The following is a 23,165-nucleotide window of genomic DNA, read 5'->3' as shown; positions in this document are numbered from 1 at the left end:
AATCAGCACAACATATCCCCAAAATTGATTCTGAGACCAAGATCCGATCTCCCAAATTTAAGCTAGCAGAGGCAGCGGAAAATGAGGTATAGAGCTACAGATAATGGCACACGCTGAGTCTCAGGGATCTGGAGTGCGTTGTGGGTTGTGGTGGGTTCTATCAAGAGAGCAAACCGACCTGTAACCCCAGTAAGAAAGCAACCACATTGGCGTGTGAGGTTGAGTTTTTCGATATGTGCCATGGCCACATCCACTGCATCTTGCAGGCCCAGGATCAATTTGGCATTTTGCCAATAGAGCACGTGTGGGGCTCAATCAGAGATGTCGTGCATCTGGTCTGAGGGATTCAGTGTCCCTTGGGCTTGAAATCAGAATTAAAAGCTTTAGGATTTGCTACAGTCATAACCTGGACAGGGATTACGGATTGGTTTGAGGAAGAGAATTCGGTACAGCTTTGTGGTTGCATTCGTGCACCCATGACCCAAGGATGAGTGATCAAGGAAGAGTGGTCAAAGTCCACAACGTGAGAAGCTGAAGCATTTCCTTCAGCATTATCTCCCAAATGCAGATGCTACATTTTGGATGGCACTGAAATGGTACTGCCCAGAGGACACAAAGATCGGTCTGCGGGATCATTCCAGCAGGCCCTGATGTTTGACATCCATACATATGTTTCCACTGGTGTTTCTGTAGACAGAGAAGCTCTGGGAAAAACTGGTAACATTCGGACATTCCCATGGCAATAGAAAGCACAAGTGCACTCTCAGTTTGCTGTTTTGGAAAGACTCCAATATGACATAAAGCAGAATGCCGAGCTGAAAACCTTTAAGCTTCATTTCCAGAAGAGGAAGTGTACTCTGCACTTTCAGAATTGTGAGGTAAGTGCAATAAAACGAAGTTTTACTAATTGAAATAATATGGTGTGTTCATCACAACAAAGGCAACACCAGCAATTAGAAGTATACCAGACAACACACACAGGAACAGGACATGGCATCAATGCCTTGGGAAAATTGTCCTCACAGAAATATCATGGAACTTTGTACACCCAATGGTCTAAAATTTTCACTTAACAAAGCCCTATAAATCTATATTAGATACCTGATATTACTTGACCAGTAGAGATAAAGAAGTATAGTAAAAAGGAACAGGAAGTACCATTTTCAGTTCCAAAGACTTTGAAGGCCCAAAAAATAAGCTTTCAACCCTCTAGACTGCAAAATGCTACCAGAGCTAGTATTGAAAACTGAGGTGAGGAAAACATGAAGTACAACAGTGTCTCAGAATCACAAAAGGCAATATACCAGGAAAGGGGAAGAGAAACTCTAAAAACGATCCAAATAATATCAGAAAACTCAAGGATGTGATAATACCAGGGCTAAAGTCAGTCCAAAGCAGACTTGATAATGCAGACGGACTCGTGAAAGACTGTGAAGACAGGGGAACAGAAATCCCTCGATCAGAAGAAGACATACAAAAAGAAGTGCAAACCAATGCAAACACTGCTGTTGAAGCCTGGGTGTAAGACAAAGCATGAAAGAGTATGATTCGTAAGAGTCCCAGATGGAAAAGCAAGATTAACAAAAAAAGTCTGAAAAGATATTTGTAGAAAAATCAGACTGAAACTTGCTGAAAAACAAGAAAGAATCATCTATACGAATTCAGGAACTACACAGCTTCCAAAGGAGGTGGAATCCCAATACACGTACTTGCAGCTGTACAATTCAAATCAACAAAGATCATGATCATCCCAGTGATTTAAAATGCATGTAGAGGAAAGCAATTTAGTCACAAAAGAACCTCCAGAGGGGTTTCAGCTCATATCTCGGCAGAAGTATTGCAGAACAGGGAGGAGTGCCAGGACATAGACCATATCCCGAATGAGAAAAAGCTGCAATATATGGGTAGCCTATTCTACAAGACTGCTATTCCTATTAAAGACCGAGCTAGATAATTTCACAGACCAGCAAATCCTAAAAGAATTCAGCAGTTAGGAACTTATCCTAAAAGAAAGATTGAGAATTCCACCCTGAATCGAAAAGTAGCACGTAGAAATGTAAATAAGAAAGACATTTTTGGAAATGCAAGAAGAGCAGTGAGTTGCAAAGAATAAACAAGAAGGCAATTAGGAAATCAAAATCCTGAAGATGGGAGTGGGGAGCAGGAAATCATAGGTGATTTTCAACACTATACTAAGTAAATCATCTTACATGACTCTCTGAAGCAAACGGAGAGATGCATGGCCTAAGGTGTTTGCAAAACCAACAACAAGCAAACAAACAATCAAACAAATAAACACTAAAAGTGTACGGTTGGCTGACATCTATCCAAAGGAAACATGATAATTCAAAATAAATTACTCAACGTGATGTCAAGGATCATTCAGCCTGCATTGACCCAGTATCGCAGCTTAAATGTACTCAACACGCTTGTATTCAGAACACAGATGCGTGCATTAATATTCATAAATATTGATTCAAAAGAGCATATCGTGACCTAGCCCAAATGCCGATTTTGAATAAGATGCAGTCATAGTCCATGATATAGTATTACAAGTCTTCCAACAGGATCAATGAATGGCATATTCAACCCTACGTAGAAAATAAATGGCATACACCTATAACAAAGACAAGTAGCTCTGCAAAACTGTACTAAGAGCAAAAGAGACAGACAGAAAAGTGCACATTGGGATTGGTTTCACTTCTAGGAATTTCAGCCCCCATGAAACAAATGGATCCATTTTCTGAGAGTGTGTGTATTTCAGCAGAAAAGCAACAGACGGATATGTATTCTGGGTGAATGGATATTACACAAACAAAAGATTCTTATAGTGGGTCTTTGTGTAATGTTAACTGTTAGAAAGTTTAAAGACGTGTGAAATCATAAACTAAAAATGGACACACTTCCCTCCGTTTGTACTGTGTATACAGATCTGTACAAAAGGATAAAGGGAAGAAAAAATGAATCATGGGACGCTAATGGAGAGAATCACATTTACCTTTGGAACCTCTCGTCTGATGCAGCCCCTCCTTCAACACTGACAAGATGCAGCAACCATTGGGGATGGCAGTTACCTGTTGGATTCCAGGTGGAATCTCGGTGTGCCCCACCAGGATTCTTGTGGCTGGTGGATCCAAGGTAACTGGGCAGAATTCTGTGGGTGGATCAGTGTGATGGAGGGGCTGCCGCCCTTTGTGGAGATTGGCTTAGGTCTTTTGTTCGGGAAGCTGTGTAAGTTCGAGATACTGCTGCTGCCCAAAGACCTAAGTTCACGGGTAAGTTTCCAGAACCTGAAAGGGCAGAGAGTGGAAGATCTGCCTGTCGTCAGCTTACTGGTGAGGCTCCGAGGTACTTTCAGACTTGCCCTGTCCTTTAGAATTTGACTTTATAGGAGATATGTAGGAAGCTGGCAGAATAGCTGGGTGCATGAATTGAGGTGAGATGCGAACATATTGATGAGAGTTGTTCTGCTACAATGGAGAATACTGGCATGGAGACTTCTGTTGAGAATACCAGGCTCGAAAGGCATTCATGAGACATACTGTACCTCGCTGAAACTGGCAGAAACATATGGAGTGTCAACGTGCACTTGAGAAAGTTATTCAATTCTCTGCTCCAAGAACGGGTCCAAGATTCCTGACATGTAATAGAGAAGAGATGGCAGAGATGATAAAAGCGCTCATGTTCTTGGAAGAGGTCGTGAGAATCCACACGTCCCAAGGGGCATTTATAAACCACTCAGACGACCAAGCACGAAGCACAGGTAAGCCTTTTCCCAGGGTTGGCCCTTGGTATCAAGCACTTGCTCTTCCCTCCCCTCCCCTCATGTATCCATTTCAAAGAATCAGCACTTGAGTTGCAATGAAGCCAGTAGGAGCTGAGCAAGCCCCTCCTAGTATCAGAGTTCCTCCTCCTTCACATTCTGTGCACAACAGTGGACTCCTCCATTGTCAACTACTCTCGACTAAAATAGATTGGTATTGAATTCTTCGCTCACACCTTGAAATGATGATCTTCCCCTAGATTCATCAAATGCTGGGCTTATGTCTACTTTGGTGTGAAGGGAGTTTTGTAAGTGAGTGAATTTTTTGCCTGAATTTGGATATTTATTTATCCTCATTTATTCAAAACAGTATTTGTAACTATTATAAATCTGTTATTGAAATGAAGTGTAATTGTTGGGATAGATATGTAATGACACTTTTTTGTGGACCATCTTTTCCCTTTTGTCAAGTCCCAAGAGCCGGATATAATGTGATTGCTGTATTTTTGGGGTTAAATTGCTTTTCTCAACATAATTAGTCGATTAAACATTCTCATCTTTGATAGAAGAGCACATGATTCTCAATAGCCTAGCAAAGCTGCAGCAGAGTTTTCATATCTTTAATATCTCTAAGTGCTATTGAAACCAAGCCTATGTAAAAATACATTGTTTGGGTTTCTTTGTGGTTTCCTAAATAATAATTTTTCCCCTTGAATCGCCAACATTGACCAGTATGTGTCATTATTAGGAAAGGGCACCACATGCACAATGGAAACCTAGGTTTGTGGTTGTTAATGGTTCTAAGAATTATTTCATTGTTTCTGTTACTGCTGGAGGCACCAAGAGAAAACTGTTGAACTGCCTCCTTCGTGACTCTTGGCTGCTAATTTATATTTTCTGTGCATTTTTCTAATTTGGATATTTCAAGCTGGTACCTAAATTTGGCAACACTGTCTTATAGTTAGATTTAGTATGTTTCTAAAACTGTCTTTATTTTGATACATTTCCCATGTATGTAATTCAATTCTGTTTATTATTTGAAAGTCTGCAACTGAGGTATGAACACATTGTCAGACCTGGAGTTTCCGGACACATCCTCCCACAATTGATATACAGAAAAATAGCTAAACAAGAATCAAGTGTCTGTGAGTTATGACTAAATTGTGCTAATTTATCCATGCCAATGTGGAAGAGTACCAGTGCAAACTTCGCTCACTCTCTCCCATGTATACAGCAAGATAAACATACTCTCTCCCAGCCCTTGGCTCAGGTACCCTGCTGAAAAATGCCCAAACATCTCTTACTTCAAAAGTCAGAAAGAATTCTCACATAACCTGGAAAGAGTAGAAGGCAAATTAGAGAATGGTAATCAGTGCAGGACCTGACCTTTGGTGAGGGAGCAGTAAAGGGGAAACTGTGTTTTACTGGAATGCACACTCTAAAATGGACAGGTCATTTGAGATGGAAGAAAATGTGCTGAGGGTTAAAAGAGTGCATAGTGGACGTTTGGCTGACATATCTGAAAGCAATAATCACAAAATTTCTCTGCAATTCATTCCCAGACCAATACTCCACCTGTTAATTTTGAGCTAGGAGTGCCTGTGGAATCTGTGTGTTAGGGCTGTGGCTGATGTCACAAATTTATTCCCAGGGATTTGGAGATTGTTTTGGGCTGTGGTTGGTACTATCTAGAGAACAGATCTGCCTGGGTCCTCTCTTAATATTAAATCTGCTGGCATATGTGTTGTGGATTAGCTTAGTAACCCAGGGCCTTAGTCACAGTCTTTCCACATCCATGGTATAATTGCTCACTTTCTCCATAAAGGAGAAATGGGTCTCATTCAGAGCCATCTTCATCTAGTTTCTAGAATCCAGGGCAATTTATTGTTGAAATCAGATTCTATAGCCCAAGGATCTGCAACTTTCATAGGCAGGATTGAAATTTCTTATTGTCCAAAGCAGAGGTTTTTGAAATGCCCCATTCTTGCCTTTGAGTTCCAATGCCTTATTGCAAGAGTTCTTGGAGCAGAGATCTGCTGAACAATAGGTGAATTTGAAGCCTTTCCATCAGCCTTGACTACCACATGCTAATGCAACAATAGTTGTGGTGCTGACCCAGTACTACACTAAGGACCCAACTGTGGCACTGCACGCTTCAACAGGTTCTAATGTGTGACATCAATAGATTTGTTTCCACTTTTGTTTTTGTTTGCAGAGAACCTGAGGGAACCCATTATAAAATTTTGACTTTTCCGTGGCAATAGTAAGGACGAATGCACTTTCATGAGAGTGTATTGGAACCATTCCCTATCCACATATCCAGCCGGCAGCCCAGAAACCATTTGGAAGCCTGTATTCCAGCAAAAATTACTAGTCCTAGCACTGTCAGAGCTATGATAAGCATTTAACCAAAATGACACTGCTAACTTTACTAGAATAGGTTGTATTCACCACAACAAAAACCATAATAGCAATCATAGATATAACAGGCAACAGACACAGAAGGAATGCATGGCATCATTACATACCAATAACAATCCTCACAGCATTAATAATAAATGTGCACAGAAATGATTTCACCTACAAAAGCTGTTCAAGTCTATAATAGATAAATGATAATCCTTAACCCATAGCGATAGAGAGATATAATAAAGTTAAAAGAACCATTCCAAATTTTCAAAAGACAGGAGTCTCCTGAAAGAACATCCAATGTATTAGACCACCAAAATTTACTAGAACATGACTTGAAAAGGGAGGACATAAAAACACTGAAGGAAATCTTGAGTCTATGAATACAAATGCAGGCTAGTATAAATGGAAAGAGAAACACTTTAGATGAGCCAAATAGTATCAGAAAACTCAATGGTGAGAATAGCTAAGCTAAAGACAGTCCAAATCGGACTAGATAATGCAGAGGAACAAATAAGTGACTTCGAAAGCAGGATAAACGCAATCACTCAGTCAGAACACGACATAGAAAAGCAAGTGAAAACCAATGTAAGCAATGCAACTGAAACCTGGGATAAGGGAAAACATACCAGTCTATGACTCATAGGGATCCCACATGGAAAAGAAGAAAGACAAATGGTTTGAAGAGATATTTGAAGAAATCAGACTGAAATTTTCTTAAACCAAAGATAGAACCAGCTATCTCAACACAGGAAGCACAGAGGGTCCAAGCATAATGAACCCCAGTAGGCCTACAACAATATATATCCTAATTTAAATGGCCAAAGTTGATAATAAAGAAATGATTCTAAATGCACCAAAATAGAAACAAGTGCATTGCAAGAGAACTTTCTAATGTCTTCAGCTGATTTCTCAATAGATAGATTGGTAATTTTTTCTTCCCTCTTTCATTTTGTGTTGATCTCTATTCCAAGAACTGATGAAAGGCAGATTCCTTCAGTCTAAACAAGATGAGTTGGCAGAGATTCTAAAAGTGTTCAAGTTCTTGGAAGAGGTCATCATAATCAACACATCTCAAGGGGCTTTTTCAGACAATACAAGAGACCATGCACCAAGCCCTGTTTATACTTTTCCCAGGAGTGGGCCAATGTATTAAGACTTGCTGTTCCTTCACACTAAGCCAGCCATGCAGGTATACCCTCAGTCTGCTACTGCACTCGAATTAGAGCCAGGTCCAATTTTACCAACACTGTAGGGAGAAACTGAGCCTGCTACTGCAGGAGACACAGCACTGTGTCCCATTTCACCAATCTTTCAAGGAGGCTCTGAGCCTAATCCTGCAGGAGACTCAGAGCCAAATCACATTCCACCAGCTTTGTAGGAAGACCCCCAAGCCTTCACTTGCAATGGATCCAGGAATGTGTCCAATTCCACTAGCCTTGTAGGGAGACTTTGAGCCTATTCCTGCAGGAGAACCAGATCTCTGTCATATTCCATCATCCCTCCAGGAAGATGCAGGGCCTCCACCTGCAGGAGACTCAGGAATGGGTCCAATTTCACCAGTCCTGCAGGGAGACTCTGAGCCAATTCCTGCAGGAGACCCAGGACTGGGTCCCATTCCATCAACTCTGCACTAAGACCTTGAAGTGGGTCCAATTCCACTAGCCTTGCTGGGTGACCTACAAGCCTGATCCTGCAGGAAAATTAGAGATATGTCATATTCCAGAAGCCCTGCAGGAAGACTGAAAACCTGCTCCTGCAGGAGACCCAGGAATAGGTCCAAATCCACCAGCCTTGCTGGGAGAGCACAAACCTGATCCTGCAGATGATACAGAGCGAGGTACAATTCCAACAGCCCTGCAGGGATATCCTGAGGCCACTTCAGCAGGAAACACATGACTGGGTCACATTCCAATATCCCAGAAGGGAGACTGTGAGCCTACTACTCCAGGAAACCCAGGACTTCGTCCCATTCCACCAAACCTGCAGTCAAACACTGAGACTGCATCTGCAGAAAACACAGAGCGGGTCACATAACACCAGCCCTGTAGTGAGACTACAAACCTGCTCCTGGGGGAGAACAACCCCTTCCCAGAGAACATGAGCCAGCTCCTGCAGAAGAACAAGAGTTGTGTGATATTCTACCAGCTCTGTAGGTAATCCCTAGGCTTGCTCCTGCAGGAGACAGACATCCCAGTCCAATTTCATCAGTCTTTCCAGGGAGAACCCCAGCTTCCTCCTGTAGGAGAGCCAGAACTAGATCTCATTCCACCAACCCTGCATGGAAACACTGAGCTTGCTCCTGCAGGATACCCACAGCCAAGTCATATTCCACAAACCCTGCAGGGAGACACTGAGCCTGCAATTGCAAGAGACCGAGGACTGGGATGAATTCCACCAGCTCTGCAGGGAATCCCTCAACTGCTCCCATAGGAGACTAAGAGCCATCAGTTCTGGTGGGGTCCCTAAGCCTGCATCTGCAAAAAATGCTACAGAGTGGAGTCACATTCCACCAGCCTTGCAAAGAGAACAGAACCTGCTGCTGCAGGAGACAAAGAACTAGGTCCCATTCCACCAAACTTGCAGGGATACCCTGAGCCTTGGACCAAGGAATGGGACAAATTCTGCTAAACTTCTAGGGAGACCATGAGCCTCTCCTGCAAGAGAACCAGAGATGGGTCATATTACAGTATTCTTCCAGGAAGACCCAAGGCCTGTTCCTGCAGGAAATGCAGGAACAGGCCCAATCCCTCCAGACTGAAGGTAGAGTCCAAATCTGTTCTGGCAGGTGACCCAGAGATGGGTCCCATTCCACCAGCCCTGCAGGGAGACTCTGAGCCTACTTCTACAGGAGACCCAGGAATGGGTCCCATTAAACCAACCCTGAAGGGAAACACAGAACCTACAGTTGCAGGAACCACAGAGCCAGGTCACATTCCATCAGCACTGTAGTGACCCCTGAGCTGGGTCCAATTACACTATCCTTGCAAGGAGATCCTGTGCCTATTCCTGAAGCAGAACCAGTGATGGGGTCATGTTCCAACAGCCCTGCAGGAAGACCTGGAGCCTGCTTCTGCAGAAGACCCAGGACAGGGTCTGATTCCACCACCCCAGCAGGGAGAAAACTAGCCTGCTCCTGCAAGTGACCAAGGTCTGAGTCATATTCCACTAGCCCTGTAGAAAGAACATAAGACTGCTGTTACAGGAAACTCAGAGCCATGTGCCATTCCAGCAACACTGCAAGGAAACTCTGAGCCTGCCCCTGCAGGGAACAGAAACCCAGTCACATTCCACAAGCCCTGCAGGGATACCTGAGCCTGCACATGCAGGAGACCCAGGCCTGGGGCCAATTCTACCAGCCCTGTGGAAAGACCCTGAATCAGCTCTGGCAGGAGACTAAGAGCCATGTTACATTCCACCAGCCCTACAGGTAATTTATCAGCCTGCTCCTGCAGAAGACCCACAGCCAGGTCACATTCTATGAGCAATGCAGGGAAACTTAGAACCTACAACTTCAAAAGACCCAAGAATTGGACCAATTCCAATGGCACTGCAGGGAGACCATGAGCTGTGTCCAATTCCACTAGCCCTGCAGGAAGGCCCCGAGCCTACTCCTGCAGGAGAACCTGAGATTGGTCATATTGCAACAGCTCTAAAATGACCCAGAGCCTGCTCCTCCAGGAAACCCAGGACTATGTCCCATCCACCAGCCCTGCAGGGAAACCCTGAGACTGTTCCTTCAGGAGAACCACAACTGGCTTACATTTCACCAGCAATGCAGGGAGACTTAGAGCCTGCACCTTCAAGACACCCAAGAATTGGACCAATTCCAACAGCACTGCAGGGAGACCATTAGCCAGGTCCAATTCCACTAGCCCTGCATAGAGACCCCGAGCATGCTCCTGTTGGAGACCCAGCACTGGGTCTCATTCCACAAGGCTTGCAGGGAGAAACTCTGCCTGTTTCTGCAGGAGACCAACAGCTGAGTCACATTTCACCAGCCGTGAAGGAAGACCCCAATCCTGCACCTGCAAGGGACCAAGGACTGGAATAAAATTGACTAGCCCTGTAGAGGTACCCTGAGCCTGCTTCTGCAAGAGAATCAGAGTTGGGTCATATTCCAACAACCCAGCAGGGACAGTCTGAGCCTGCTCCTGCAGGTGATACAGAGTAGGGTGAAATTGCAAAACCTTGCAGGGACACCATGAATCTGCTGCTGCAGGAGAAAAAGGATGGGGTCTCATTCCACAAGCCTTACAAAGAGACCCTGAGCCTGGTCTTGCATGAGATCCTGAGCTGGATCCTGCAGGAGACACAGGACTGGGTCCCATTCTACCAACCCTGCAGGGGAACCCGAACCTGCACCTGCAAAAAACACAGAACCGTGTCACATCCCACCAGCTCTGCAGGGAGACTGTAAGACTAGCCCTACAGGAGACCTAGAGCCAGGTTACATTACCAGTCCTGCAGGGAGACCCTGAGCCTGATCTTGTAGCTCCTCCTGCACCTACACACACACTTCTATGAGACCCAGAGCCAATTCAGGCATCACCACCCCTAAGGGATGAGATGCCTCTGCAAACACCAACACTGTCATCTAATTCTCAGAATCAACCCACTCCCAGACCCGAACTTTACTTCCCTTCTCGTGGCATCATTTTTGTTTGTTTTTTCTGTAATTTCCTTGTTTACTTTCATGTCATTTAGAGTATCATCTATTTTTATGTTTTAAGTTTACAATAATAAAATTTAGATATTTTCCCATTTTAAATTGTGCAATTCAGGAGCATTAAGTGCATTCACAATGCTGTGTAAGCATCATCACTGTCTAGTTTCAGACTGTTTCTTTCCTCATAATAAAACCCTGTATCCAAAGCACACATTCTTTTTTCTCCCTCCCCCAGCCCCTGACAAGCCCTAATCCTCTTTCTTTCTGTGTGTCTTTCCCTACCCTGTATGTTCCCTATCAATGAAATCATACAAAAGGTGGCTGTTTGTGTCTGCTCTCATATTTTAAAAAGGGAGTGTTGTTTTAGGTTTTTTTTTTTTACTTGAAGTAGCATTTTGGTTATTTGAAAGGGAAACCCAGGTGGATTAAACATGAGATGTACAAAATGAAAATTTTTAGTAACTATGTGCATAATCTCGAGATAGGCACTGCTATTCTATGTGTGAAACCAGAGCCAGAAGGGAGATGCTTAGCTCTTCCTGTGGCAAAACATAACCTACAAAATAAAAAATAAAAATATTCAAAAGCCATGAAAGTCAAACCACAAACTGGAAAAATCATTTTTCATAACCTAAAGTCAGAGAAAGTTTTCACATACCTGTGGTCCAAAAACTTCTTGAAACACTGTGTTCTAAACAGAAACAGAACAAACACATGCAATTCCAACAAGAGGAAATGCAGGTGGCCAGTGTATATTAGAGGTGCTTGAACTCTCAAGTGAGGATGCACACAGATGTACACACTTTGGAGACAGCATTGGTCACCATCACACTGGCAGGGCTTTAGCCTGGTGACAACCAGCTCTGGTGACAACATGAGGAGGCAGAGGCCACAGTACATCCCCTGGAGGGAAGAGTGAGCAGACACTCCTCTCTGGGAGAAGAGTATGCAGGATGAATTACAGTTCCACAAGTTCACCCCTTTCCGAGTAGTGCTGATGCTTAGTGTTGATCATACTAAAATTCTTGCACAATTTTTCAAAGATGTCTTTTCAAGGATGTTCATCACAGTTCTGGTTTAACTGGTAGGAGATTGGAAGCAACACTAATGTTCATGGAGAGGGGGTGGGATTCATCAGTTCTGGTTCACATGGAGGAATGATTGTTGTGCAGCTGGAAAAATGACTGCTAGGTCTTTACCTGATGTCAAGGAAGCCCTCAGTTTGGATGCTTGTTAATCCATCATCTACATCCCAGATGCCATCTATGACCACATATGTGTCAAAACATCATAGATGTAAATGAATCTTGTGGTGTGTGAGAGACAGAGGCAGAGAGAATAAGAGAGATAGAGACTGAGAGATGTTCACCAAGCCATTCATGACGGTCACTTCTGGGGGTGGGATTTGCAAATCTCTGCACTTTTCCTTTAGGCAACATTTCAAGTGTTCATAATGTATCTATATTGCTTTACTAATTCTAAGGTATTTAAAGCATATGTTACTTGAGATTCATTCATATTGAATCCACAGCATAAAGTTTATTATTTTGAAGTATTTGTTACAAGTACAATCAGCATTTATGAGAGTAAAATGATAAATTCTAAAGAATTAAGAATCAGATAAAGAACAGAACCTTTTGGTGACTCAGACACAGCCAGCTAGTTGGCAGCAAATGGCAGGGTGGGACAGGTTTCTCTAGAAGGTTGTGTATGTTCTGAATCAGCATCCAATAGAGGCAAGGAAAAATTACAAGACATGTATGCTGGAAACTACAACAGCTTGTTGAGAGTAATTAAGAAAGACCTAGCCCTATTTTAAAATTTGAAGGAGCCAAAGTGACAGAGTAGACAGACTCACAGCTTGACCTGTCCCACAAATACACAAAGAATTACATCTACAAAAACATTGAATTGCACAGAAACCTCCTGAACTCTGGCAGAGTGTCTCTCATTTTGAAATACAGGAAGATTCTCACAAAATATGGTAAGGAATAAAAAGAAAAAACACAAATTCAGTGCAGGACTGATCCTGCAGGGAAAAAGTAGCATAGGAAGAAAGGCACCCTCACACTGGGACACAACCTCTCTAGCTGGGAGATCAGCTAGGAAAGAAGCAGAGCTTCCAAGGTTTGGAGGAGACAGTGGCAACTGCATGGCAGGCAGAACTGGGGAATACTGACACAGAGGGTCCCTGTGATGACCAGCCCTAGACATGAACTAGCAGGGATGAGCCAGGACTGGCTACTGGAGTCAGTGAAGAGCCCAGGCAGAGGGCTGGGTCACACTGCAGAGAGGTAGCATCAGGAAACTAGAGGGCAGTGTGAGCTCTGGCTGTGTGCGTGTGTGTGTGTGTGGAACAGAACAGACTGAAACTCTCATAAAAAAGCACCAATGTTGGTATAATGGGGGAGGAATGATGCATGGCTGTGCCAAAGTCACTTTCTCCACTTGGCTCCATTGTTGGTGTGTTCTCATGAGAAGAGAAATGGGGCTTGGTCATAGCCAACACTGCTGCACAAAGGCAGAGCTGAATGTTGAATCCATATCCTGTGCCATTGCAACTTCACAGGCGGGACTGAGATTTGTTTACAGCCCCAGGCAGAGAGGGTGGATTTGCTCTCTCTGGTCACTTTGTGAATCCACACCTCTGGGACTTACAGGCAGTTAGTGGAGTTCTGACTCAAGAAGGGTGGCCAGTGAGGGTATTTAGAACAGGGTGGTGTATGGTTCCATATGTGGATGCGGGATTGGGGTTTGAGCTGAACCTGTAGTGGACCACAAATTCATGTGTGTGACTACACACTTGCTAAGGCAGGTCCAAGGGACTGACACTGCTGGATCTGCACTGATGTTTCCTGGGGCTCAGAACCTGAGGGGCACCAGAGTAGGTGGCTGACATTCCCATAGCTAAGGCAGGGATAAAGCCAACATCAACAAATAGTACTTTGTAAGTCTGCATAACAAGTGACAGACAACACCACAGAGGGAAATCCCCAGTGGACACCTCCTGCCTATTTTTCTTCAAAACTGAAGTGCTCCCACACTGCCTACTACACACCACAGCTCAGAAACGGGTCTAGAAGAAATACATAGAGCCAGAGAAATATAAGTAAATAAAGAAGCCGAGGAACCACTTTCAATTAAAAGAACAAGAGAAATCCCCTGAAAGAACAATCAGTAAAATAGACTGATAGTCTACAAGACTTCAAAAAGGGAATGATCTACGCACTGAAAGAAATAAAAGAGACTATCAAAAGAGACAGAAAACTTTGAAAAGAAAATTTAAACTATAAAGAAGAGCTAGTTAAAAATAGAAAATTCAACTACAGGCAATCAAAAGCAGACTAGATAATGCAGAGGAATGAATAAATGAGTTAGGAGACAAGATAAAAGAAATAACCCAATACAGCAGACAGAAAAGCCAATAAAAACCAATTAAAGCAAGATAATATAAAGTGTGCCAGCCTATGCATAATAGTGGGTCCCAGAAGGAGAAGAAAGAGAAAAGGGGATTGAAAAGATAGTTAAAGAAATTATGACTGAAACTTTCCAAACCTTAAGAAGGAAAGAATTATCCAAGTACAGGAGGCACAGAGGGTCCCAAACAAGAAGAAACCAAACAGACCTACACAAAGACATATTATAATTAAAATGGTTAAAGTTAAAGATAAAGAAAATATTCTAAAGACAGTGAAAGAAAAACAAAATGTTAGTTACAAGGGAGCCCCATAAGCATTCAGCAGATTTCTCTACGTAAAAACTTCTGGCCAGAAGGGAGTGGCAAGTTATATTTAAAGTCCTGAATGAGAAAAGGCTGCAAACTATGATATTCTATCTAGAAAGACTCTCCTTTAGAACAGAAAGAGAGAGAAAGAATTTCACAGACAAGCAAAACTAAAAGAATTCAGCAGTACTAAATCTATGCTAAAAAAAAAAAATTGAAAGTTCTAATCTAAATAAAACATAAACAGGGAGCTATAGAAATTAGGAAACCATAATTGGAAATGCAATAAATACAGTGAATTGCAAGGGAAAACAAGAAGATATAAATTAGTCAGCAAGTCAATAAAGACAGCAAGAAAGAAAGAGAGAATAGCAAAATCATAAAAGGTGAAAGAGGAGAGCAAGAGAATATAGATTTTGTTCCCTTTCTTTTTTTTTTTTCTTTCTTTTTGTCTTCTTTCTTTTTAGGATGCACTTTAGCCTACATGACTATCAACTAAAACCAAACAGATGAAGTAAGAGGTTACCATACTTGAAAGACAAGATAACCACAAATCAGAAGTATATAAAGAGTCATAAAACCCAAAAAGAAACCAAGCTTATAGAAAAGAAATATCAAATGACAAAAATAAAAATAATTAAAAGAAAGAAACAAATAAGAAATACCAAATCAACTGGAAAACAAATTTCAAAATGGCAATAAAACCACATCTATAAAATAACTACTATAAATGTCAATGGACTAAGTGTTACAATCAAAAGAAAAAGTGAAGGAGGAGGAAAGATGGTGGAGTAAAAAAGATGCTCAGAGCTCACCGTCTCCCAAAAATTAACCAAGAGTGACATCCACAGACACACCCACCACCCAGAACACCTGCTGAACTTTGACAGAATATTGCCTTCTTCAAAAGATAAAATTTTCCACAAATCTGGTAGGAGAAAAGGAGAAAAGAAGAAAAAGGAAAATAGTTCAGGACCATTCCAATGAGGAGGGAGCTGCAAAGGAGTAATAGCATTAATACACTGGGTCTACCCAACTCCAATGGCGAGTTCAGCAAGATGGAGAGGGAACATCTGCGGCTCAGATCTGTACAGAATAGCCTTTGACTGACAGAACTAAGTTAATTGGGCACAAAGAGCCCCAATGATCCCCAGCCCTAGACTTGAACCAACAGGGGTGGGATGGGACAGGATGTCTGAGTCGAGCAGAGGACTCGGGCTGACTGTACAGAGGAAACATTGGAGGACTGCAATGTTCTGTGTGCCATGGCTGGGAGAGTATACAGATTAGAACAGCCTGGGTCCCCCATAAAATCAAAAAAAAAAAAAAGACAAAGCAACACTGCTGGTGTGCCCTGGGGGGAAGGGGATCTGTAGCCTTTGTGTCCACAGACCCACAGTGCCATTATTGGAGACTTCTTGGGAGAAGAGAGTCAAGGCTCAGCCATAGCCACCATATTTTCTGGTTCATGGATCCCAGGTGAAGGAGGGTTCAAAACCTGAATCCCTACCTAGGGGCTCCACAACCTCATAGGTGGCACTGAGATTTGTTTACAGTCCCAAGCAGAGGGGACCATTACACACCGATGCCTCTCTGAATTGGCTCTTCTAAGACAAATGGACAAGAAGCAGTGTTCTGGAACAGAGCAGGGGTGAGAGCTAGTGCAGCTGTTTTCTCTGAGTCCACCTATGAAGCATGGACCTAATGCGGCAGGGGAGCTACCTGCCAACAACCTTGCATGAGTGTGGTGCTGGGACCAGGCATCTGGTGGGGGTGCAGACCACCCACTTACTGATGCTGGGACACAGACCAGGAGCACGACTGGAGGGCCTCTGGAACCAGCAAGTGGAGTTTTCACAGCAGGATATGGGCAGGAGTGTGACAACCACAGGAAAAAAAGGAGCTCCTGCTCAATAGCCAGGGCAGACTCGGGCCACCAGAACACCAGCCACACGACCAACAAAGGGGATAACAGGCAAAAGGCATGGAAGGAAGACTTGGCAACCACCCATAATTAAAAACAACCTTATGACAAAATTATTAAGAGTGCATATTCTTGGAGAAAGACCAAGTTAGTGGAGTAGAAGGATAATTGTATCTTATCCTCTCCAATAAATACACCAAGATTGACATTCACAGACACACCCATCCACTCAGAACATCTGCTGAACTTTGATAAAACATTGCCATCTTCAAAAGACAAAATGTGCCACCAATCTGGTAGGAGAAACGGAAAAAAGAAGGAAGAAAATGCAAAATGGCTTGGGTTTGGTCCTTTGAAGAGGGAGCAGCAAAGGAGGGATAGTGCTGGTTGACTGGGTCTCCCCTTTCCAACGGAGAGGTCAGCAGGATGGACAGGGAACCTCTGAGGCTCAGATGTGTACAGAACCGCCCTTGACTGACAGAATTAAGTTACATGGGCACAAAGTGTTTCAACAACCCCCAAACCTAGAAGTGAATCAGGGATGGGAAGGGACAGGCTGCTGGATCCAGGCAGACTCTGGTTGACTGTACAGAGGTAAACCTGGGGGACGACAGTGTGCTGTGGACAAATGCTTGGATTGTATACAGAGCAGAACAGCCTGGGCCCCCCATAAAATAAGAAAAAAAATAAAGCAAAGCAACATTGCTGGCTTGCCTGAGGGAAGGGGAATTTTGTCCTTTGTCTCTGCTGACCCACAGCAACATAACTGGTGATTTCTCAGAAGAAGAGAGATGAGGCTCAGCCACAGCCATCATACCCACCCAGGCAGAGGTGGGGTTGAAACCTGAATATGTACCTGGCAGTTCTGCAGCCTCATAGGTGGGACTCAGACTTGTTTACATCCCCAGACATATAGGAAGGTTCTGTACTGGTGCGTCTATGAACTCGCACCTCTAAGAGAAATGAACAAGGAGCAGAGTTCTGGCAAAGAGCAGGGACTAGGGCTGGTGTGGCCATTTGCCTCAAGCCCACCTACAGAGTGTGGAACAGATGTGGAGTGGGGAGTAGCACTGAACAGGGGAGCAACCAACCCAACTACTGTGCAGGACTGCTGCACCTGGACATGGCATTGGGAAGGGGCACACCCTGCCCACCTAACATGCAGGAGAGCAGCACCAAGATGCAGCATTGGGAGGAGATGTGACATGTCTACCTACAGGCACTGGGAGCAGCACAGACCAAGGGTGTGACCAGAGGGTCTCTGGAACCAATGAGCTGAGTTCATGAAGCAAGGCAGGGGCAGGAGCCGTGACAACCACAAAACAAATAGGAGTCCCCATTCAATAGCCAGGGTAGGCTCTGGTTAACAGGTTAATGGCCACATCTGTAACCAAAGGGATAACAGACAAAAGGCACAGAAGTAAGACTTGGCAACCACACTTATTTAAGAAAGACCTCTTGATAAAATTATTAAGGGCACACAATCTCCACGGGAACATCCTCACTTCTTTTTCTGTTCCATTTTCTTTTACTTTTTAAATGTTACTTCTTAAATATTTTTTATATATATATTTATAATCCCTTTTAAAATTTTCTTTTAAAATACTTATATTATCTTTCAATTTGTCCAATTTCATTTTTATCTTTGTTTTGTTCTTCTGTTTTGATTATACTCTGTTCTCAAATATTTTTCTTCCTTTAATATTTTAAAAATTCATCCCAACTCAATTGTTATCTTGTTTCAATATGTTCCTCTGTTATTGATTATACTGCTTTTAAAACTAATTTCTTTGTGCTTAGTTTTATTTCTGCAACCACTTTATATAAATAAATAAACTTCTAAAGGACCACAGTAGATAATTGATACTCCATAAGCCATAGTGCCAGAGAGATATAAGCAAGATGAAGAAGCAGAGCCACCTCTCTCAATTAAAAGAACAAGAAAAATCCCCTGAAAGAACAATCAATGAAATAGATATTGATAGTCTACTAGATGATTTCAAGAAAGGAGTGATCAAAGTACTGAAGAAACTAAGAGATTGTCTATAGAGACAGAGAATATGTCAAAAAACGAAATTGAAACTCTAAAGAGGAGCCAGTGAAAATTGGAAAACTCATTTGCTGGGATGAGAGTTGAGCTAAAGGCTGTAAAATGTAGGCTAGATAATTGAGAGGAATGAATATGTGACTTAGAAGACAGGACAACAGAACAGCTGAGAGAAAACAAATAAAAACCAATGAAAGCAATATAAGAGACCTATGGGATAACATAAAGCATGCCAACCTACTCATAATGGGGGTCCCAGAAGAAGAAGAAAGAACAAAGGGGATTGAAAAGGTATTTGAAGAAATCATGACTGAAAACTTCCCAAACCTAAAGGAGGAATCAGATATCCAAATACAGGAAGCACAGAGCGTCCCAAACAAGGAGGACCCAAACAGACCCATACCAAGACATATTACAATTAGGATGACCAGGGTTGAGAATAGGAAATGATTCTAAAGGCAGCAAGAGAAAAACAAAGAATGAGATACAAGGGAACCCCCATAAGATTTTCAGCTGATTTCTCTACACAAACAGTACAGGCCAGAAGGGAGGGGCAAGGAATATTCAAAGTCCTGAATGAAAAAATGATGCAGCCTACGATACTTTATCCAGCAAGGCTATCCTTTAGAATAGAAGGAGAGATAAAGAACTTCACAGACAAGCAAAAACAAAAAGAATTTAGCAACACTAAACCTATGCTAAAGGAAATATTGAAAGACCTACTCTAAATAGAAAAGAAGCAGGAGGCTACAAAAAGGAGAAAACCATAATTGGAAAGGTGATTGCTACAATGAATTACAACAGAATAAACATGAAATCATAAAAGAGGACATCTAAATCATTAAGGGTGGGGGAGGCGAGCAAGAAAATATACAGGTTTCTCTATCTCTCTCTCTGTCTGTCTGTCTCTCTCTCTTTTTTGTTCTTGGTAGGATGAGTTTGAGCTTATATTACTGTTTGTTTAAAACAAACAGATATAGTAATGGGTTAATATATGTACAAAGTAGGGTAACCACAAGCCAAAAAGTTACAATAGAGTCACAAAACTAAAAAGACACAGAGATAATAAAAAGGAAAATTATCAAACCACAAAAAGAAAAAGAAAGGAACAAAGAGGAAATACAAAATCAACTGCAAAACAAAGTTCAAAATGTAATAAACACATATCTATCAATAATTATTATAAATGTCAATGGACTAAATGCTTTAATCAAAGGACATAGAGTGCAGAGTGGATAATAAAGCAAGTATCTACAATACGCTGTATACAAGAGACCCACGTTAGGGAGAAGGACACACATAGTTTGAAAGTGAGAGGATTGAAAAAGATATTCCACAAAAATGGAAATGACAAGAAAGCAGGAATATCAACAGTGATTTCAAATAAAATAGACTTTAAAACAAAGATTATAAAGAAAGATTAAGAAAGACATTTTATAATGATTAAAGGAGTAATAGATGAATATATTACACTCATTAACATATATGAACCCAACATAGGAGCACCTAAATACATAACAGATAAAAAGAAAATACTAACAGATAAAAAGGGAAAATTTGATCAGAATACAATCATGGTAGAAGACTTTAACTATCCATTAACATCACTGGACAGATCTTCCATACATAAAATTAATAAGACAACATAGAAATTAAGTGATAAAATAGAACAATTTGTCTTGGTTAATAATTTCAGAACATTATATTTCCCTAAAATAGAATATACATTCTTCTCAAGTGCACATACCACATTTTATAGGATAGATCATATACTTTGGCACATGTATTTGGCACAAAGGAAGCATTAACAATTTGAAGACGATAGAAAATATTTGAAGCAATTTTTTCTGACTACAATACCATAAAACTAGAAATTAACTACAGAAAAATAAAGGAGAAATAAATGACAGCATCGAGAATAAACAACATACTACTTTAAAAAAAATGGGTGGATGATAAAATCAAAGAAGAAATAAAAAAACACAGTGAGACAAATGATGATGAAAACACAACCACACAGAACATATGGGATCCAGAAAAGGCAGTGCTTAGGGGGAAGTTTATAGCGAGAGAATCAGGTCTACCTCAAAAAAGAGGAACAACTGCAATAAAAAATCAAACTTACATAAAAGAATTAGAAAAAGAAGAGCAAAAAATAACAAAAGTAAGCAGAAGGAAGGAAATAATAAAGATCAGGGAGGAAATAAATAAAATAGAGATATTAGAAACATTTGAAAAAATCAAGCGAAGAGATGGTTTCTTGAAACAGTAAACACAATTGACAAAATTATGCTCTATGCTGGAAATTGACACAACAATGCAAACTGACTATAACTCAATAAAATAAAAATTAAAAAAAATATATTAACAAAAGAAAAAAGAAAAGGTAGTTTCTACTCACCAGACTGGAGGAGGGGACTGCACCCAATGTGGGGTCACACCCCATGGGAAAGCCTGGGGTCAGGATGGGAAGAGCAGGGTGCTGTGGACAGGATCTGTCACAGGGTTTCTGCAGGAGGGGAGGGTGAGGCATGTGAGCAGGCTGAGGACTGGCCATTTGAGTAAGTTCATGGGCTCTGGGGTGGAGGGGCTCCCCCAAGTGTCTGGACTTGACTCTGGGTGAGTTGGGCAGGTGGACAGTGGCTCAGTGTGAGTCCAAGTCCAGTGGAGGGGGTAGTGCGTTAGATCTAGAAGGACTCCTTCTGGGGTGGGAAGGCCCATAATGGAGGCAGGAGGCCAAGCCCAGGTGACTGAGAACAGGGTGTGTCCTGCATAGGCCTGCAGGGCAGACGAAAGCATCCAGTCTACAGAAGGTGGAAACATGGTCCATACAAGGGCTCAGCTCAGATGTCACCCCCTCAGAGGAGCCATCCTTGCCTGCACAGTCTACAGGGACAGCCTCCCCCACGCACATCTCCAAAGCAGACACCTGCTCCATCTCCAGCATAGCATTCAGGAACCGGGCCCCTGCTCCACGCCCAGCCATGGTTCCGCTGCCCTGAGGAAAAGCCCTCACAGGAGCCATCAAGCCCTGCACGACCTGGGCCCCACCTCTCTGTCTCTTCTGCCACCATTGTCTCCACCTGGACCTCTTCTCCTCCACTCCTGCACTCCCCCAACCCTGTGTGCTCTCCAGAGCACGTGTCCCTCCTAACATGCTGTGTATGCTCACTGTGTCTCATCCACTGCATGCCTCCCACCCAGGTCAGTATCCAGTGCACAGTAGGGCTCAGTAAGTAGAGAATGAATGACTCTTACCATCACTGCTGGGAAGACCTTTGTCTGTGGCCTACAGTGATCACACATCCGTCACATATTCGCTGAGGTCCTACTGTGTGTTGGGCGGGTTCCATATACCGGGCACAGAGGGAGTGAAGCAGGCAGGTCTCCATTCTCATGCAGCAGACAGCCTGGTGGGGGACACAGAGAAAATTAAGTAAAATATACAGAATGTCCGGAGGTGATATGTTCCATGGAGAAAAATAAGGTCAGGGAGGACATTTGAGCACATTCCTGGAGGTGTTCAAGAAGCAGGCGGAGAGAGATCCTGGCTGAAAGAGCAGCCAGCGCAAAGGCCCTGAGGCCACAGTGGGATGCGCGTGGAGGGTCTTAGTTATCCGTGTGAGTTCTTAGTCCTGCCTTGAGTACGTATGTTGCTTTTATTTGTAAACCTTGATTTCACCTTTAAAGCAAATTAAACTGCATCATCTGCATAATTTAGCCAATTCTGTTTCAGGTGTTGTGGGCACAATGGCGGGCTAGTTACTTGGTTTGGTAAAGAATTACCAGCGTCTGAGAAGGGTCTAGGAAAGTTTAATAGGGACACTGCTATAGGCAACATCAGGCCACACAGGCAAGAGGTGCCTACACGAGCGCCAAGGTTGAGTGTGTGGGGTCTGTTATTGGGGGGGTGCTGTTCACACAAGGAGGAGGGGGCTGCATGATCAATTCATGCACAGGTACCTGGTTGGTTGTGAGATCTGTCAGGGGCTTCTCTGAACAACAGGCTTTACCACTTTAATAAGGGCAGGATGTGAGGCCTCTCTTCCTTGGGCAATGAGTTTTCATAGGGTAAACACTCAGCAAGAGAAGATGTTTTATAGCTTGTGGAAATGCAGGTGTGCAAAGGGTCCTGCAGTGTGGAGTGGGAGGTAAGGTGCCACTGGGCTCTAGGCACACAGAGAGCCCAGGGGTGAGGGTGTATGACTCTAAAGAGTGCCACCTGGCTTCACACCAGGGACTTTATGTGAAAACAGGTGAATCTAGGTTGTCAGCACGTGTCTACTCAGTGACCTCCCTAAGCCTAGCTCTGTCAGGCACCAGGTGGCTGTGAAATGAACATGAAGATCCCCACCCTGAGGACCCCAATGAATGAACATCTTGACATCCTAAAGCCCCTTCCCCTGCACCAACACCCCACCTCATCTGGGTCTCAGGCTCTGACCCTGATATCAGTGGCACATTTGTTCCCTATATCCAGCTCCTCTGGACGTCTCTGTGATGAGGTGTTCCATGTCAGTGAGCCCCAAACTGAGCTCTGCCTTTACCCCATGAATGCTTCCTCCCTGTGAAGCCCCTTGTGAAGGAGCCACCACTAGCAGGATCCTTCAGCCCTGAGTCTCTGCCTTC

General features: G+C 42.9%; 1 long non-coding RNA gene across 6 annotated transcripts in view; it reads right to left on the bottom strand.

Moving 5' to 3' along the window:
• LOC141578017 (uncharacterized) overlaps positions 1-22,170 on the bottom strand; it is a 67,996-nt gene extending 45,826 nt beyond the window's left edge. For 2 of the 6 annotated variants that reach the window (XR_012507909.1, XR_012507913.1), the window contains exon 1: positions 21,795-21,921. This is a non-coding gene — a long non-coding RNA (uncharacterized LOC141578017). Of the gene's footprint in view, positions 1-20,937; positions 21,739-21,794 lie in introns of those variants that run through there. The other 4 variants (XR_012507911.1, XR_012507914.1, XR_012507912.1 and 1 more) reach the window with 4 other exon arrangements.
• Between the last annotated feature and the right edge of the window lie 995 nt (positions 22,171-23,165).

The sequence above is a fragment of the Camelus bactrianus genome, chromosome 6 (assembly GCF_048773025.1).
Source record: "Camelus bactrianus isolate YW-2024 breed Bactrian camel chromosome 6, ASM4877302v1, whole genome shotgun sequence".
Classification (NCBI taxonomy): Eukaryota; Metazoa; Chordata; class Mammalia; order Artiodactyla; family Camelidae; genus Camelus; species Camelus bactrianus.
This window is presented reverse-complemented; position numbering and strand designations above follow the sequence as displayed.